The sequence below is a fragment of the Tachyglossus aculeatus genome, chromosome 25, assembly GCF_015852505.1.
Source record: "Tachyglossus aculeatus isolate mTacAcu1 chromosome 25, mTacAcu1.pri, whole genome shotgun sequence".
NCBI classification, from domain to species: Eukaryota; Metazoa; Chordata; class Mammalia; order Monotremata; family Tachyglossidae; genus Tachyglossus; species Tachyglossus aculeatus.
Genome location: NC_052090.1, coordinates 22,317,193 through 22,337,455, shown reverse-complemented (window position 1 = coordinate 22,337,455; position 20,263 = coordinate 22,317,193).

Genomic DNA, 20,263 nt, shown 5'->3' with positions numbered 1-20,263 from the left:
AAAGGAATGGGGCCAGGAAGCAGTTTGAAGACAACCCAAGGGGCAAGGGGCAGCAACTGGATTAGAACCCAAGTCCTCTGACTTCCAAGACATTATGCCTTCTGTTAGGCCACAGTGCTTCTTTATTGTGGTTTCTCTGTAGTGAGACTTGGGGAAGCTAGGGTCTGTGTCCCTTCCTGACACTCTTCTAGGGGAGGGGAGATTGGTATATGATCCTGCCAGAATTGTCTCCTAATTGACAGGCATGTGGGGGAGGAGCTGCACCCTTTCAATTTGAGAAAATCTGCCCCATAATCATTCATTCAATCATATTTATTGAGCGCTTACTGTGTGCAGAGCACTGTACTAAGCACTTGGGAAGTGCAAGTTGGCAACATATATAGACGGTCCCTACCCAACAACGGGCTCACAGTCTAGAAGGGGGAGAGATTCCTCTCTCTCAACATCCCAAGGCGGATGACGCTTTCCCAGTCACTTCCCTGGTGCTTATTTTCTACCAAAGAAGGTTCCAGGACTATCAATTTCCAAGCCTAAGGGTGGCTGGGACACTCTGATAGTGAAAATTAAGATTCCTCATAGATCAGGAAACCGGAACTGGGGTGATCTGAATAAGCTTTTTGGTGACGGCATGGTGGCTCATTAAAAATCACTCTCAATTTATATTTTCCTAGTTAAGAGATTTGCTTCTCTGAAATTAACTGTTGATTTGTGTTGAAACAATCAATCAATCGTATTTATTGAGCGCTTACTATGTGCAGAGCACTGTACTAAGCGCTTGGGAAGTACAAATTGGCAACACATAGAGACAGTCCCTACCCAACAGTGGGCTCACAGTCTAAAAGTTGAACACTGTGGGTTTTCATCTTCTTTATTAAGAGTTATCTTCCAGCAGCACAGCCAAAGAAAATTGAATATCCTCATATGTATCCATTTTATAGATGAGGAATGAGAGGCTCATAGAAGATAACTAACTCATTTGAGGGCCAAGGATCTCACCAGCCAGTGGACTAGTGGGAAGTGGAGCACTGAGACTTTGCCCCATGCTTCGTATCAGACAGCACATTCCCTTCAGATAGAACCCAGCTTGAAATCCAAGGACAGCCCTCTTCACAATGCTCCAGAGATTGTTGGAGAAGGCTTTTACGAGCCTTAGAAAATTCCTCCAGAAATCAATTTCTAGAAGTGCTGAAATTAAAGCTATTTGACCGTTTTTTTAACACGAGTCATAAACTACCTTGTAGCTAAAACTTTGGTTTTGTTGCTTTAGCCCTGTGTTTGTGCTTATCTTAATTACCCAAACAAAAGTGTATTTTCCCATGAGAACGTCTTTTACATTTATATGTAATGCTAGAGTATTTACTTTCCCTTCCAAAATAAATGGGTTGCATAATACAAATGCATATTTACTTCAACATAATCCTAAAAGAGGAGTTGAATATCAGTTTTAAGTATTGAACAAACACGGTACCAGAATGTACTAGATCCTGGCCAGAAAATATAACCTGTCCTCTATGCAACTTTAGGGCAACCCACACTAAGGCACATAATTAGAGCATTCACTCAGTCATTCATTCAGTCATATTTATTGAGCGCTTACTGTGTGCAGAGAGTGTACTAAGCTTGTACTAATCACTTGGGAAAGTACACTGCAGTAACAGCCCCTGCTGAGAGCTCACCTCCTCCAGGAGGCCTTCCCAGACTGAGTCCCCCCCCATCCTCTCCTCCTCCTCCCCTCCCCATCGCCCCCACTCGCTCCCTCTGCCCTACTCCCTTCCCCTCCCCAAAGCACTTGTGTATATTTGTATATATTACTGTATTTATTTTATTAATAATGTGTATATATCTATAATTCTATTTATTTTGATGGTATTGACACCTGTTTACTTGTTCGGGTTTTGCTGTCTGTCTCCCCCTTCTAGACTGTGAGCCCGTTGTTGGGTAGGGACCATCTCTATATGTTGCCGAATTGTACTTTCCAAGCGCTTAGTCCAGTGCTCTTCACACAGTAAGTGCTCAATAAATACAATTGAATGAATGAATGAATAACAAAGAGTGACAATCCCAGCCAAGAACGAGCTCATAGTCTAGAGCAAGCTAGGGGAGCTTAACACTTGCTCCGTGAAAGTAAAACTCAACAAGCAAATATGTCTTTTGTTTTTTAGAGCCAGATTCCCAGAGCCAAGAACAGTGCTTATGCAATCAGGATCAGGTTAAAGAGAAAACCTTAGGGAGCCCTCAGAGTTCATCACCTTCATCTCCGGCTCTCTAGATATGTATGGGCTTAACCAGTATTATAACCATCCCAGAGATAAAATCTATATTGTTTGATAGTTTAGCCTAGATATGCAATCAGCCTACATTCTGGTGGAGCACTTCAGGTACCTAAATCCCACCCTACCCCTTCCCCACTGGTAACATTAAGCAATCAACAACAAAGAGATCTTGGAATAAGTTCCACAGTTTGTATCAGATTCTCCAGCCACTGAAGAACCCCCTCAGAACACATAATGAAAGACGCTGTTGAACTGGGAAGGCAACTTACTTTTAAAACTGATGATATAGACGTTGATGTGCCAGTTGCACTTATTCAGAGGAATCACTGTCCAAGGAGGACTTCACTGAATTTCACCAATCCAAATCATCATTGCAAGATGACAGAACAGAAGAACAAATTACATTTTTTCTACCACCGGCTAAAATCTTCATTTAAAAAAGTCTCGTATAGGTTTTCAAAAAAGTTGATGAGCTTGCAAAAATGATTTAAACAGGGCTTAGTGGAGAGAGGCATCCAAGATGCTCAGAGATATTCAAAAGAATATAGCCCAGCACAAGGTGGCTTCTGCTTAATCTAAATTGGACAAAATCTTCACTGAAGCTGAAAAAGCACTGCTACAGTCAGTCAAACAAGTTTCTTTTTCTTCAACCTCTTGAAAAATGCAATCACCACAATTTCTCATTTAACATGGTGATGTGCCTTTAATAGATTAAAGATTAAATAAGTTTATTAATGTTTATCATTGAAGTATATAGCTCAAAAGGGAATTTCACATTAATTTTCAAGAGATTCTGATGCTAATTGATCCTAATTTATAAGACTCAAGGCTACATGGAAATGTACCTCCTGGAACACCCCACTTGCAAGGCTAAAGCCACGGAATGTGTCTACCAACTCTGTTATATTGTACTCTCCCAAGTGCTTAGTGCAGTGCTCTGCCCCTAGTAAGCACTCAGTAAATACAGTTGATTGATCAATAACCCAATTGTATCAAAGAGTTTATCTTTACTCCTGTGTACTCCTCTCCCCAAATCTGCTGATGCTAATTGAACCCCAACAATGACTGTATCAGAGGTATGAAGAAAGTGGGAAACTCCAAGTAGCCATGGTTGACTGGGGCTGTTAATGCCTTTTTCTGCCTTCCACACATTATTGACTGCACAGGCACCAGCTGGGAAAGTCTTTGAGACAGTATCAAAACTTTCCTACTGTATAATGTCAACTAAGAATCTTATCAAAGGTGAATTCTAGCTTCATCGACACACTTTGCTTCTTATCTGACCTACTATCTAAAAATCACTATTCCCATTCTGCAGAATAACCTTCTGTATCCTGCTGACAAGGTACACCTCCTATACTTGACAATTCATTCAGACCTAGTAAGAAATAGCCACATTCAATTATCTTGTTCTCTTGATTGTTTATAATCGGAGAGGCAAAACTAAGGGTTTGACAGCTTAGTAAAGTAGGGGGGGTAAATTTAAATAATGATCCTAAGAAGCTGCTGCCACTTGCACTCTCTTACGTTGTTTGTTCCCAAGCACTTTGTACAGTGCTCTGTTCACAGTGAGGCCTCAGTAAACACCACTGATTGATTGTCTGCATTTTTGTCAAAGGATTTGACAAAATATTTTTTCTTTATAGTACAAATGAACCCACTTTATCAAGTGGGTCAGACATCACAGCTTGTTGCTATAATTTACTGTTGCAATCAACTGCTGAAAATGGCAATCAGGATCTCAACTTCAAAGAGCCTGCAGAGAAAAACAATTTATAATTGGGAACATAATTGAAGGCCTGATTCTAGCAAATTACCCCAGAATAGGGTTAAAAATTAAAGCATCCTGTGGAGACTAATTAAACAGCATGCTAAAAGCACAGCTACTCCTTAGTTTCCATGAATATGATGATCAAATCAATGGTGTGTTTAATGGAAATGAGAGAAACAACTCGAGTGGCTTTTCCCAACTGAAAACACTCTTGGGAACTGAAACTGAGGCTAAATGAGTTCATCTAGAGAAGAAGTTGATTATATTTCCGAAAGAGAATTGTTCAGAGTGAACTCACTTTGAAGGGAAAAGGCATCAGACCCTTTTCAATCCACAACTGTCAGGTACGGAAGATTCAGCCCGCCGAATTGAAGATCAGATGTCTTTTCTGATGAGTAAAGTGGAAAAAGGGAAGATCTATACCCTCTCAAAAGCTTAAATTGCATTTGAATCAGATACAGTGGGCTCTTAAAACTATAGAGCTATTTTAGTTCTTGTATATATAATAAGCTGAAGAAAAGAGCTTTAGCTTGAGAAGTTATTTGGGAGTGGTACAGTGCCTTGGATGAACAAGCAGCTAGAAACTGATGTAATTCCTTTCCATAGTTCACAAGTCAATTGAAATAAAGATATTTTGCTTCCTGTTACTAAAACCTTGGCATCCGTGAGTCTAAAATAATTTGAAATCTCAAAAATATTAGTATAAACACAAGATAACTAATGGTTCCTTTTTCTACTTTTGCCTCTTTTGGGGGAGGGGAAGAATGGGTTGGCTTTATTACCTAGTCTTTCTTCAGTTAAGCCAAAATGTTTTTTTTTTAATTGGGCTTAGACCTAGTTAGATGTCACGATTGCAAGATGCATTGATGTAGTTTCTTAAACTTTATCCATTTGTGTTAGCTATTTCTTGTCAATTATAAACAACTCTTTCAATCAGTGGTGTTTAATGAGTCAAAGAAAAATACTATGTGCAGAGCATTGTTCTTAGCACCGGGGAGAGTACAAAGCAGCGTAAGTACAATTCAGCAGAGTTGGGAGATATGTTCCCTGTTTTCGAGGCTCTTGCTTGATTATACCCAAGAAAAATGCATAAACTAAATCAATCTATGGTGTTTACTAATCCCTTATTGTGGGCAGAGCACTGTACTGCTCACTACCTACTTGAAGGAATGCATGTTACTTCCTCAAGACGAGAGTCCTCCTTCATGATGATTGAGAGAACTAAGCATCTTGAACTGCATGCAAACCTTTTTCACTTGCCAATGCTGTGCCATAGCACCGTAACCCAGCAAGTGGTGGCCTTGGTGGCTTGCGGTCTTTGCCATCCACACTAGGCCAGTTATTTCTCAGGATTCTTGTCAGCTTTGTCGACTTTGTGGAACTCTCTTGGTTGTTCTTTGGACAGCAACCATCACCGCTGTATGGTATAGACCCAGTAGGTCTATGGCATAAACGCAGCAGACCTATTTGGAGAGCCAGGACTAGGATGCACACCTCCTGATTCCCAGGTCCACGCTCTTTCCACTGGACCCACTGCAAGGGCTTTTGCAGGGCTTTCAGAATCCCGGGGCTTAAAAGGATTTTAAGAGGTTGCTTACTCAGCCTGCAAATCCTCAAGCCTGGTTATGCTTAAACTTTCACAGGCAGTTGGGAAAATCTCCTTAGTCTTAAAAGATCCCCAGGGAAGAAAGGTCCATAACTTCCCTTGTTCGTTCATTTTCCTGCATAATGACCCTCAGTGTTATGAAAATTCAGTATTATCTAGCCCAGATTCTTCATGAGATACTAAGTCAATTTCCTCTAGTTCTCCCACAGCACTTACGTACGTACCCGTAATTTATTTATTTATATTAATGTCTGTCTCCCTCTCTAGCCTGTAAGCTCATTGTGTGCAAGGAATGTGTCTACCAACTCCCTTATTTTGGGCTCTTCCAAGCACTTAGTACAGTGCTCTGCACCCAGTAAGCACTCAATAAATACGACTGATTGATGTGTTTGCAAAAGTATTTTATGATTTTATATTTGCTGCCCTATTTCCCATGTGCAGGATAGGGAATGGATCCAGAAAATTGAAAAAAAAATCATTTCATCCTTTTCTATTAAGGAGGGACAAATCCTTACTAGATGCTCTTTAAGTTTTATGTCTAGCAAGGTTTCTTTCATTAATTCCTTTTGTTGAGGCTTCCTTAATCCATTGTGACACTCTATTGCTTCTTCCTACCTGTAATATTTGTAAGTATATCTCTCCAGCTAGATTCTAAGCTCACTAAAGGCAGGAATCAGGTCTACTAATTCAACTGTACTCTCCCAAGAACTTAGCACAGTGCTCTGCACACAGTAGGCAGTCAATAAATGCTATCTATGTTTGATGGAGTTTGATTCAATATTCCCTTTCTTAATTTCATCCCATTACCTGGCAAACATCTTACGTAAGAGGACTGACACTATTATAGCTAAGTTACTTAATTTTCTTTCATGCAGGTGTTCTTCTAGTGAAAAATGGCGATGATTTTTCTTTAGAATTGAGGTAGCTTATTATCGTCTTTTAGCTGCAAAAATATTGCTTCTAACCAGTGCACCGTACGTGGGTATCTTTGAAAAGGCTCGTAAGCTGTATCTGTATCAATACTGCTCTTTTGGTTTGCAGCTGCAGCCACAACTGGAAAAGCGTAGTAATATTTATCTTCTGTGTGACTCTGGGCAAGTCACTTTATCTATGCCTCAGTTACCTCATTTGTAAAATGGGGATTAGGATTGGGAGCCCCATTCAGGGACAGGGACTGTGTTCAAATTGATTATCTTGTCTCTACCCTAGTGTGTAGTACAGTGCCTGGCACATGGTAAGCATTTAACACATACAAAAAAAAAAGTTTGCCATCCTACCTCTCAGATTGTCTACATCAGTCATAATTATTGAGTGCTAATTATGTACAGAGCTCTTTAGTAAGCGCTTAAGAGAGTACAATACAACAGAATTACCAGACACATTCCCTGCCCATAATGAGCATGTGCAAATTACCCATATAATTTTGGCCCAAAGAAACACTTTAGACTCAATTATCCAACTATGGTAAGTAAGGGGTTTATATATATATAAATAAATATGTATATGCATAAAGAAATACAAATGAATATATATATCTATATATATATATATACACTCCAGTGCCTGGTACAATGGTTGGCATATAGTAAGCACTTAATAAATATCACTCTCACTATTATTAATACTGTTATTACTATCATCATCTGGTTAGGGCCAAAACTTTTTTACTGTCCTGGCTTAACTCCCAGCACCCTGAACCATACAATCCTACCAGTCATTCCTGACACTTTCAGTTGTATGATTATTTTTATTTCTGTAGTTGCAAATATTTTTATATCTAAATTCTTTGTTGTGGTGTAAGCAACTTCTGAGTAGAAAATGCATCACTTCTCTGTGTTGTGTATCTTTTCAAAGCAGTCAGTGCAGTGCATTGCTCAGCAAATACTATCAATCAATGATATTTATTGAGTGTTATTAATAAAAAAAAGATGCAAAGAGGAAGTGATCAAACAAACAGAAATAGGCACCCTAGCAAGTTCAGACATGCGACGAATTAGCATTTTTGCTTGGAAACCAGCTACCTCATGAACCGCTTCAGTTTCCATTTCTGCTGTTTGTTACTGCTTAGGTTGGTTCTGAGAAGTTGAGCTGATTCAACCATGAGACTCAGCTAATCCTCAAGGAAATAATTGTTTGCTAATATTTTAATCCATCAGGCATCCTTGAAATTTGTTAAGTGGCATCCAAAGGGGGAAAAAAACTTGGCTTAAATAATGTCTAGTTTCCATATCTCCCCCTATTTTTGCCTGGACATCAGAAGGTGGTATATAACAACTATGGTATTATTAAGTGTCAAGCACCTGCATAGATACAAGAAAATCAGACCAGAATGTTGTTATCCCATAATCAAAGAGATAGGAGAGCAGGTATCTCATTCTCACTCTACAGATGAGCTACTGAAGCAGAGAAGTGAAATGACTTGCCCAAGGTCACACAGAAGGCCAAGGGCAGAGCTAGGTTTGAAATTCATGTCTCTTGATTCCCAGTCCCTTATTCTTTCCACTAGGCCTTACTGCCTTCCTCAGGATAGACGAACTGGAGCCCTTTTGCCAGCAAAAAGCCCCAGTAACTGAACACTGAAGAATTAGAAAAAAACACCCCTTCAGTGGAGGCAGAGAACTTTTATACTTACTCTTTTGCATTGTACTGTAATTAACTAATTGATTATGGTGCTTGCTAAGTGCTTAATATGTGCCAAGCACTAAACTAAACACTGGGGTATATAAAAGATAATCAGGATGGACACAGTCCCTGTCCACTTGGGACTCATAGTCTAAGTAGGGAGAGGATTTAAGCCCCATTTTACAGATGAGGAAACTGAGGCCTACAGAAGTTAAGTGACTTTCCCACGGTCACACAGCAGACAAGAGGCAAATCTGGAATTAGAGGCCAGGTCCTCTGACTCTCTGGTCTGTGCTCCTTCCACTAGGCCACACTGCGTATACTCTCCCAAAAGTTTAATACAGTGCTCTGCACACAATAAGTACTCCATAAATACCATTGATTGGTTGATTGGTTGGAGACTCACTCAGGAATCAATTGATTGATAGAAAATATTAAATTAACTCTGTATATATATATATATATATATATACACACACACGCACACTTGCTGGCCTCCTTTTTCTCCTATTCCAGGAGTCAAAATCATACTCTTCAGAAGCATCATTTTGATTACAGAATTTCTCTTCTCAAAACTCTGCAATGACTCTCATGTATTTTCACCATCAAATTACTTTTAAAATGCTTTGAGGATACAGTTAAATAAAGATTCAGACCATGCTTCATCGCAGCTGAAAACCGAGTCGGTTGCTGCAGATTGATTAGCATGAAGTACTATTGAATGAATGGACCACTGCTCTATTTTCATACTCATGACGGGTTTTTTTTCTTTTCTTTCAGTAACTGCAAAGTGTACCGGCCTCTCGGATGTTTTCAGGTTAGTGCTTCGGTGATATTTTTGGTCCTGGTGTGTAGACAATCCTTATCGAGAAGTGCTACACTTATCAATCGATCAATCAATCAATCGTATTTATTGAGCGCTTACTGTGTGCAGAGTACTGTACTAAGCGCTTGGGAAGTACAAATTGGCAACACATAGAGACAGTCCCTATCGAGAAATGTTACACTTACCGAGAAGCATTACATCTATTGAGGAGTGTTATCTGGTAGTCATCTCAGGGTTTTATTCCAAATTAACCCAGTTATATAAATTCTGGTCTCCTTGAAGTACGGGGTCTTGAGCAGTTATGAATCTATTGCTGCCTGAGATTTTAAAGGATTTTCACCATGTTGATAACGTACAGTGCTCTGCACCCAGTAAGCGCTCAATAAATACGACTGAATGAAAGGATTAATGATCCTGACTTCCACCCTAGTCACTATGTCCTTACCCACTCTGCTCTCTCACCTTTGCACTGTCTCTCAGATTCTCTCTGCCACCTTAATCCTCTTTGTTAAATGATGTTCCTTCTGTTAAAACTCTGCCTACTCTAGATTCAGTTCCTTCTTTTCAGTACATTTTGAAACTCTGTAGATAGCCGCATATATGTTTCACAATTCTAGAAATGGGGGCATCCATTGAAGCTTGAAAATGGTAAGTTCAAGACAAATAAAATTTATTTTAAAAAGTACTAGGAACAAGTCCAAGTAATGCTAACTAGCTAATAACTCAGTTCTCAGTGAAACTGTGCAGATGCATGCATTATAGGTGGCATTTTAAAAACTTGCTCTTAAATTTGCCAAATGCAGGCCCTGACCATTGGATGGTCAATTGTACTATTGACAGACTGTGCTTCAGGGCTGAACATTGGAGAATTTTTGAATTAGAAATAATGATAACATTTAAGTGTTGAATTACTATTAGTTTGGGGCCCACAACATTAGAGTTACTGAAAGAAAAGGAAAAAAAAAATCTGTCATGAGTATGAAGATAGAGCTTGTTGTGATTGGATGTTTAGACATGTTTATGTATGTTGCCCTTGACAATTAGCAGCAACTGCTGCTTCAATAAAACTATTTCAGCGATAAATAAAGGAAATAAAATTGAATGGAAGAAAATATGAAGCAGTGGAAAGAGCGTGGGCCCTGGAGTCAGAGGACCTGAGTTCTAATCCCAGCTCTACCACATGCTTTTTGTGTGACCTTGTGCAAGTCACTTAACTTCTCTCTGCTTCAGTTCCTGATCTGTCAAAAGGGCATTTAATACCTGTTCTCCCTCCTACTTAGCTTGTGAGCCTTGGGTGGGATTGGAACTGTGTCTGATCTGATTAAATTATGCCTTCCCCAGTGCTTAGAACAGTGCTCAACACATAGCAAGCACTTAACACCACCACCATTATTATTATTACCATGAGGATTATTATCATGGATCTGGATTGGAAGAAAATCTTTTAGGGACTCATATCTTTTGTAGTTTGTGATTAATTAATTCATTCAATCATATTTATTGAGCGCTTACTGTGTGCAGAGCACTGTACTAAGCGCTTGGGAAGTACAAGTTGGCAACATATAGAGACGGTCCCTATCCAACAGTGGGCTCACAGTCTAGAAGACTGAAGATTGAAGACTGAATTTACTGTAGAATTGTGATTCTTTACTATCGGTTAAAAATAAGGATGGCTGATAGCTTTCTGAAAAACATCCTATTTACGTATTTCCAGTTTTCATTAGAGATTCAGCTCCTGAAAAGTGAAGTTTCTTCTCCAACCCTCTTCATTAGCAAGAAATTTCATAAAAGATTTAACTGTCACCTTTTCCAATCCAGTCCTCTGGCAAGAAATTGAAATTTATGTTACTTACACAATGATGCCATTATTACTGATCTCTTTTATAAGTCACAATTTAGGATATTCTAGGATGACACAGGTTTCCAGAAGCCATTTAGTTCTCATCTTTCTTTTGAAAGAATAATTGTATCCCGCTGCATTTCCAATATTTTAAACTACCCACTCTAATTCTGTTCTCTGAATTCTGCTATCCTATAAATGATTCAACACAAAGTTTGTTGTGCTGTTTTTGTTGTTCATGTATATTTTCAAGTCTCTGCTAATGCACAAATTGCATTTGCTACAAGTGTGCATTTCTGTGGTAGACAGAAACATGCTTTGATGCGGCAGAGAAGAAAATGAATGCCACAATGAGTCTTTTTGTTGGATATAAATGGAGCTCCTCTATGAGTAAGAGATTACCTAGTTGGTATTCTTTTCACAGAATGGAAAAAGAAATCTGAGAAGAGAATAAGGGAAAAGGGTAAATAGGCACAAAATTGCAAGAAATAGTCATTCAAGTGAACAAAGGAATCCCACAGGATTGGGTGGGCAATATGGGTTTCTAATTTATTGAATTCACATCTTTTTTGCTAAATCTCAAAGAAAGTTTCCCTGACTTCTCTAATGTCCTTGATAGATTAGATCACTTTTTGGAAGCCTCTCTGATTTGGACTTTTCATTCTTGAATCTATTTATACCTTTATTTTCCCTCCTTCAGAGCACCACTTTCAAAATTTTCCAATTGCACTGGGTGTGTGTGTCGGGGGGGATCTGTTACCCTCCTCAAATCGGTGTTGGCCCTTATACCCCTCATCTCTAGATGAACATATCCATTCCCACTTCTATACTGTTGATTTACTGATTTGCCTTTCCACGTCAAAACTATGTAGTTGTTCAATCCTACATCACTAGCCTTCTCATTCTGTGCCACAAGCGCTCTTTCAAATAGAACTGCTTGGATATTTCAGTGCCACCTCAGACCTAATGCCAGATTACCAAGCTGTTCATCTTTATGCTCTACCCACCTACAATTACTGCATTTATTAAGTGCTTACTATGGGCTAAGCACTGGGGTAGATACAAGATTACTTGATTGGGTACAGTCCTTGGTCACATAAAGCTCACAATGTATCTTATCCCTATTGTACAAATGAGGAAACAGACCCAGAGGAGTTGTGACTTGCACAAGGTCACAGAGCAGACCAGTGACAGAACTGGGACAAGAACCCAGTCCTGTGCTCTTTTTACTAGGCTATGTTGCCTCCTAACAACATCATCATCATCATCATCATCAATCATATTTATTGAGCTCTTACTGTGTGCAGAGCACTGTACTAAGTGCTTGGGAAGTACAAATTGGCAACATATAGAGACAGTCCCTACCCAACAGTGGGCTCACAGTCTAAAAGAAACATAGAAACAGCGCTATGACTAGAGCTCTGGAATTCACTCAGCATGGATTCTTCTTTCCTCACACTGAAGTAATCTACAAATCCTGTAGACTCCACATCTTTCTAAGCCCCTCGTTTCCCTCGATTTCCAAAACCAAATCTCTGAACCAAGCCTTGATCATTTCTGTCAGTCACACTTATCGATCCAAATAAAACTCCATCCAACGGCTACCACACTGATCCAAGCATTTATCACTTCCCACCTTGACTGCTGCATCAGCCTCTTCATTGGCCTTCCTGCATCCTGTCTCTCCCCTCTCCAGTTAATATTTCACTCTGCTGCCCAGAACTTTTTTTGGAAAAACTGTTCAGTTCTTACTGCTCAGGTCCTAGTAACCTCCCATGGTTGCTCATCCATCTCCGTACCAAACAGAAACTCCTTACCATTGCCTTTGAGGTATTCAATCAACTCTCCTACTACAATCCAACCCACACACTCTGCTCTTCTTATGACAATCTACTCTCTGTACCTCTATCTCATCTATCCTGCTGACCTCTCAATCACATTCTCCCTCAGACCTAGAACTCCTTCCTCCTTCACGTCCGGTAGTCCACCACTCTCCCCACTTTCAAAACCCTCCTAAAATCACATCTCCTCCATGTGGCTTTCCTTGGCTAAGCCCTCATTTTCCCTATCTGCCCTCCCCTATGCGTTGACTATGCATTTGACCGTGTACCCTTTAAGCACTTTGATGCTCACCCCAGCCCCATAGCCTATATGTACATATCTTTATAGTCTACTATTTCCCCCTTTCTGTAATTTAATGTCTGTCTCCCACTGTAGATTATAAGCTTTTTTTGGACAGGGATCACATCTACTGACTATTGTATTGTACTTTCCAAAGGGACTAGTATAGTACTCAAGGGACTAGTATTGTATTGTGCCCATAGAAAGCTCTCAATAAATACTATTGATTGATTGACTGAGATTGATTGATCATTGAGTACTTAGTCTTTGCAGAACACTGGACTAAGTGCTTAGGAGAGTACAATGGAATCACAGTTAGTAGACGTGCTCCTTGCCCTCAGGGAGTTTATAATCAAGCAGAGGAGATAAACGGTTGAAGGAAGCAAGAGGGGATATAAGATATGAACATAAGTGCTGGTGCTGTTGAGAGTACTGAAGTGCTTAGGTGCTGTGAAAGTACTGATGTGGCAATTGGGGGACATAGGTTGGGAAGATTAAAAATGAATTAGGGAAGGTCACTTGCCTGGACCACTATAACCTCCTCCTCAGTTCTTAATATTAAAGGGAACCAGAGTGTAAAATGAAAGGCAAATGGGCAGAACTCAGGGCTTTCTTCTCAGTGCTCAGGTGTATAAATTGCTTTCATTATATTCTGGTATTTAAGCTGAGCTCTGGTTGGATAAGCAACATCCGCAACAAGCACTAGAAGCTTGCATAGACTGTATTTTAAAATATCTGCCTCACATTCTGATTCTTTGCACTGGAATGTAGATATGAAGTGACTTTTTATATCTGACTTTATTGTGTAAATTTATCAATAATCTATTCTTCTAGTTTCACAGTCATTTTGGTTTACGCAACAAAATCGATGAACTATATAAAAAAATTCCAGAGCTTCAATTTCCAAATGAAAAATTCCAAAAAAAAATTATTTAATTTTAGGATTGGGTCTTAATTTTTCATTTCTAGGGATAATCACCAAGTAGAAAAATAATTACCACATTTGCAACATAACATTCCCATTGATTTATTTCTTCATTAACTATGGATTAGTCAAAATAATCAGAAAGGACTATTTCATTTGCAAAGAATGTATGCCTTAGACTTGGCAGTCATGCTTTCTAATCTAATTTATTGGATAAAGGATACCTATAGCTCAAGACAATCATCAGGAGGGCTTAGGAAGCAAAGCTATCTAACTGCAGATCTAGACTTGTAGTTTTATATATTGTATTACTCAACAAAGAGTTATATTAATAAAGGCAAAGGGGAAGAACAACACAAATGCTATCAGGAACCTCCTCCTCAGTACTTTGAAGATAACTTTGACTCCTCAGGCTCCTACAAGCCCCTCCCGCCCCCCAACCAATGATGATAGCACCAAGTCCTGATGATCATATCTCGAAAATATTTCTCACAGCCTTTTCCTCATCATTCCCAGAGTCACTACTTTAATACAAGCTTTAACTACCTTGGACCCAGATTGTGTAACTCTTACTCGGGGTTGGCTTTAGCAGGTAAGAGATTAAAGCAGTCACCTTCCATGTGGGACAGGGACTATGTCCATTCTGATTGTCTTGTATTTAGCCCGGTGCTAGTACAGTGCCTGGCACATATATGCGTTTAACAAGTACCACAAAATAAAACAAAATCTTAGGTCATACCATCAGGGGGTGGCCATGGTTGAAAATTTGAAGACATCCAATTTCTCTCTACCCAGATTTGGAGTTGAATATGTGTTATTGCTAACCTTCTAACTGTACCTTGATCTTGTCTATTTCACCACCAACACCTCACCCAGGTCCTCCCTCTAAGACAAATTACTGGTAGAAGTCCCCACCATGTACCTGCTTTGCGATATGTTAAAGGAGTTATCCCATATCTGGAAAGAAAGCTTGAGGAACAGTATTTTTTTAAAGTATAGGATTGTTCCCAAGCGCTTAGTGCACTTAGTGCTCTGCACACAGTAAGCGCTCAATAAATACAATTGAATGAATGAATGAATGTAACTAGTAAATATGCTTACAAGGTTTTTAGATGAATAAAAACAATTACACTCTTAAAACCTTCTCTAACACATGGATTTGCCAGGCTTCAGAGTTTTCCCTTCCTCCGTGTCACTGGTTGAAATCTAGGCCAGGCTGGCAGTAGTCAATAGCCTACAGTGGCTATTCAGACGTCTTTGCCATCAATTCTGTAAGGATATTTCTGCAGTAGAAACCATGTTTGCAAGAATTAAATCAAAAGAGCAGGTGAATTTAGTCCAGTTAGCATAGTCACGTCGCTTTCAAAATGGGGGGCAAAAGAAAAGAGATTATTTTGTGTCTGTCTCACACTAAAAGATTGTAACCTCCTTAAGGGTAGGGATTGTGTCTTCTAACTCTATTGCCCCCTTCCAAGCACTTAGTACAGTCCCCTGCCCAAAGGTAGTGCTCAATAAATACTACTGATTGAGTTTTTAATAGGGATAACCAAGCTCCTAAGTGTACTCCAGGGTACTCTGAAGAAGACCATCATTTTGGCAATGGCAGCAAGAATAGCTCGTGTTTTTGATGAGCTGCTTCTTGAGGGACTTTCTGACAAGGTGAGAAGCAGCATGACCCCGGCTTGGGAGTCAGAAGGACCTGGGTTCCAATCCTGGCTCCACTTTTGTCTGCTGTGTGTGACCTTGGGCAAGTCGCTTCATTTCTCCATGCTTCATCTGTAAAATAGGGATCAAGAATGTGAACTCCATGTGGGACGTGGACTGTGTCCAACCTAATTAGCTTGTATCTACCCCAGTGCTTAGAATGCCTGGCATAGAGTAAGCGCTTAAATACCATAAAAAAAAGTGAGAACCCCAGGGAGCCCAGCCATAGCAGGAGCAGCAACAGCCCAATCAATCAATCAATCAATCAATCGTATTTATTGAGCGCTTACTATGTGCAGAGCACTGTACTAAGCGCTTGGGAAGTACAAATTGGCAACACATAGAGACAGTCCCTACCCAACAGTGGGCTCACAGTCTAAAAGACTAAAAGCCCAAGCAGATCCCCTGGAGCCGGAGCTAAGGGGGGAACATGGCAGTGGCAGAAACAAATGAGAAGGGAACCTTTCCCTATGCTGGCTCTCAAGAGTCCAGGAGGCTGCAGAAAGCACAGCAAGAAGCAGCTTGGCCTAGTGGAAGAAGCCCAAGGCTGGGAATCAGAGACCATAAATTCCAATCTCAGCTCTGCCACCTGAATGCTTTGTGACCTTGGTCAAGTCCCTTTACTTCTCTGTGCCTGTTTCCTCCTGTGTAAATTGGGGGTTCAACATCATTCTCCCTCCTAATCAGACTGCGAGTCCCATGCAGAAACAGGAACTGTGACTGACCTGAATATCTTATATCTACACCAGTGCTTAACGTGGTGTTCTGCGTATAGCAAGTACTTAGCAAACACCGAAATTAGTATTATTAAAATCATTTCCATAGCCCTGGGGGCGCAAACTCTGGGGCATCGGTGGTAGTGGCAGATCACATTCCCAGGTTGCATCCTCCCTATTATCATTCATTGCTCACTGCTTCTCATTGCACTTTTTGTATATATCATTTCACATATGCAACTATTTGAGCACTTCTTACCCCTATTTGTAAGTGGTTTTATGCTCTCTCCTTATATTGTATGCTCCTTATCATTAAGGATCATGTCTTCTTCTCTTGTACTCTCTCAAGTGTTTAGTTTAAGTGCTCTGCATACAGTAGTCCCTTAATAAAAAGCACTATTGTTAATGGCACAGAGCGGACTGGTTCTTCTACTGCTGCTCTGCTCCCATGGCTACGGGTCTGGTGATTGAATGTATGGGAGATTTCCCGCTATTAACTACGTTTGTAAATACAATTTTTCTCCCTGCTCCCCATTAGATAAGCTCCTTAAGGGCAAGGAAAGTGTGTTTTGCTCTGTGCACTCTCTCAATACTTAGTACAGTGTTTCGCCCTCAGTAGATGCTCAATAAATGCCAGCAATTGACTGGCATTGATCAAGCAATTAGGGCCAGGTATTAACAGCAGGACATAAAAGGGAGATATCTCAGCCCACACCTGAAGATTACTGAGAACTTTTTTCTGTGAAAAAAATAAACAACCTTTCAGTGAAGGTTTAAGGGACATTTGCCTGCCTGATGTTTTGTCAACTTCTGCCATGAATGAAACAAATGGTCTGACTTTTGGGGTGAAGGCATATCTGATTCTCACTTCCTACTTTCTGAAATGAGGAAGCCACAGGGCTCAGATCTGCAAACTAAAGCCCCGTTTTAATTACCTTAAAAAGTGAATATTTGAGGATCTGTGAGTTATTTTCAGAACTTGTTAATTTAATGGCAGTTGATGAATGGCAGTAAGCAGGGCAGGAAGTTGAGAAGACAGGATGATAAAATTACAAAAAGCTGACCAAACCCAATCTAGTGAAATTGTTTTTATGCATTTGCCAAGTTGCTGTGTGAGTCCATTTGGTTCTTTAGAATTTTGGAGACTTGCCAGTGTACTTGGCTCCAAAATGACAGTCCTTGCTTCTAGAAGTTTGTAATGTAATGCAACAAAACAGATTTGTTCCCCTTTCCGTATTTTCTAAAAATAGTTTCCCAAGTAATGTAGGGTTAGAAGGGATCTGCAGATACTTTAAGGGTCTCCCGTGGCCTCTGGACAGGACTACGTTTAGGGAGGAGTCTTGGTCTAGTGGAAAGTCAGGAGACCTGAGTTCGAGTCCCAGCTTCACCACTGGCCAACTGTGTCACCTTGGGCAAGTCATTTAACTTCTCGGGGCTTTAGTTTCCTCATCTATTAAATGGGAATAAAATAGATTGTGAGTCCTGTGTGGGCAGGAACCATCTCCAATATGCTAACCTCGTATCTATCTAGGCACTTAGTACATACTACGTACTTAATACCATGATTATTACTCCACTTAAGTCTTCCTAAACAAATGATGCTTTTTTCATTTTTTTTCTTCTGTTTGTTCTGGCTTATAATAATAATAATAATGGCATTTATTAAGCACTTACTATGTGCAAAGCACTGTTCTAAGGGCTGGGGAGGTTACAAGGTGATCAGGTTGTCCCACAGAGGGCTCACAGTCTTAATCCCCATTTTACAGATGAGGGAACTGAGGCACAGAGAAGTTAAATGACTGGCCCAAAGTCACACAGCTGACAGTTGGCAGAGCCGGGATTTGAACCCATGACCTCTGACTCCAAAGCCCAGGCTCTTTCCACTGAGCCACGGGCTTATGTAGACAAAGGTATAACTGTCAATCAATTGCAAGAAAATAGGCATTATCATTATCTGAAATCCCTAGTCAGGGTTGACTTTATGGAGGAAATGCATGTCAAATTGCATTTTGATGAAAAGTAGGTAGGGGAGTTTGGCAAATATATTATGGGAAGTTCACTGGAGGAAGTTCCTGAGCTGGAGGATTAGAGGAAGCAAATGAAGGAGACTTGGGAGGATACTCATTTAATAGGAACCCAAGGAGCTTGCTGGAGAATTGGTCAGTTGGTATAGGAAGAAATGTGAAATCAAGTCAGATTCTCTGAGCTGTAGAATTGTGGCTGAGAAGTACATCATGAAGGATCCTTCCCTGGTCAGCAAACTACTTCTGAGGATAACAAATTTACTTTTTACTTTAACATTGTATTTCCAGGTTTAAGAACATACTCACAACTCTTTAAATTGAAGTAATGCAACTCTGAGATCCTCATTAACTTTTAGCCTCGGAAACACAAAACAAATACAGCTAATTCTTTGAGAGATTCAGTGTTCTATTTGCTTTGTTGTTGGTTTTTTTTTTAAACCTATCCCTGGCTCTTGTAAATGCATCTGCTTTGTTGATATTCAAACTGAAAGGCCCAGCGCTGCCAAGTCTCATCCAAAGGGATTTAGTTGTATGTTTTGTTGAAATGTTGAAACATTCCCTCACCCTAGGAAAAAAAAAAACAACCCTAACTTCCTTATTCCTTTGTCCCATCTGACATTCTTGAACTGTCCAGAAGGAATTGAGGTCACTTGATCAGTGAGAATTTATCGGTCAGTATTTACAAAAACACCCACTTTTCTGGTAGGTAGCCTTTTTTAAAAAAATTTCCATTGGGCTACATGCATGACTACTGGGAAAAAAGAATCAGAGCACAGTCTTGCAGCTTTTGGCTTCCAGAAACACACTACTGAAAACTCGAGTTTTTGACACTACCAACGTGCCACTGAGTTAACCCCGAGAAACTGGTACAAAAATCAAGGGGCCAGTGCCCATGGACATTAATCTGGATCATACCCCACACTGGGTGGCTTCTTACTTGCTTGAAGCTCAAAGCAAGCGACAAAACAGTACCAGTTGGAGGGTGGCAGACTGAAGTAGAGGAATTTCTGTTCCTTAAATCATCTCCTTTCTCCTCCGCCACTTCTCAAGCATTCTCCAGATCAGACTTAGCACTGGTGTAAGTGTAGACATGATCAGAAAAGGGAGTTAAAAAAATCCATCAGACATCTTGTCTCATTAGAACGAAGCTCCTTTTAAGTTCAAACCCAAAGGCGTTCTGTCCTCTGGCCATTTTTCTAGGCGGGCAGAGAATTACTTAATAATATTTACTGAGCAACTACTGTTTATCAAGCACTCTGTTGGAACAGTACAATGATTAGTGGACATGAACCCTGCCTTCAAGGATTAGTCTAGAGGAAACAAGAACTTGCTTCTCCATCATCCATAGAGATGTGCTTTGTAGAAAACATCAGTTCTCATAACCACCTTTGAAAGCGGTGGACTGTAATCTCCTCATGGGTAGGGACCATGTCTACTAACTCTGTTAAACTGTAGTCTCCCAAGCCCTTAGTACAATGTTCTGCACGCATCATCATCATCATCAATCGTATTTATTGAGCGCTTACTGTGTGCAGAGCACTGTACTAAGCGCTTGGGAAGTACAAGTTGGCAACATCTAGAGACAGCACTCAGTGAATACGGCTGATTGACAGTGGATGACGGCGAACAAACAAGAATGAACAAGAATATTACGGAAGAGTAGTTACCTGGGCCCAGGATTTCTTAGCATCTATTTCTTTTCTCTTATCAATCAATCAAGCAATCAGTCGTGTTTACTGAGCGCTTACTGTGTGCAGAGCACTGTGCTAAGCGCTTGGGAAGTCCAAGTTGGCAACACATAGAGACAGTCCCTACCCAACAGGGGGCTCCCAGTC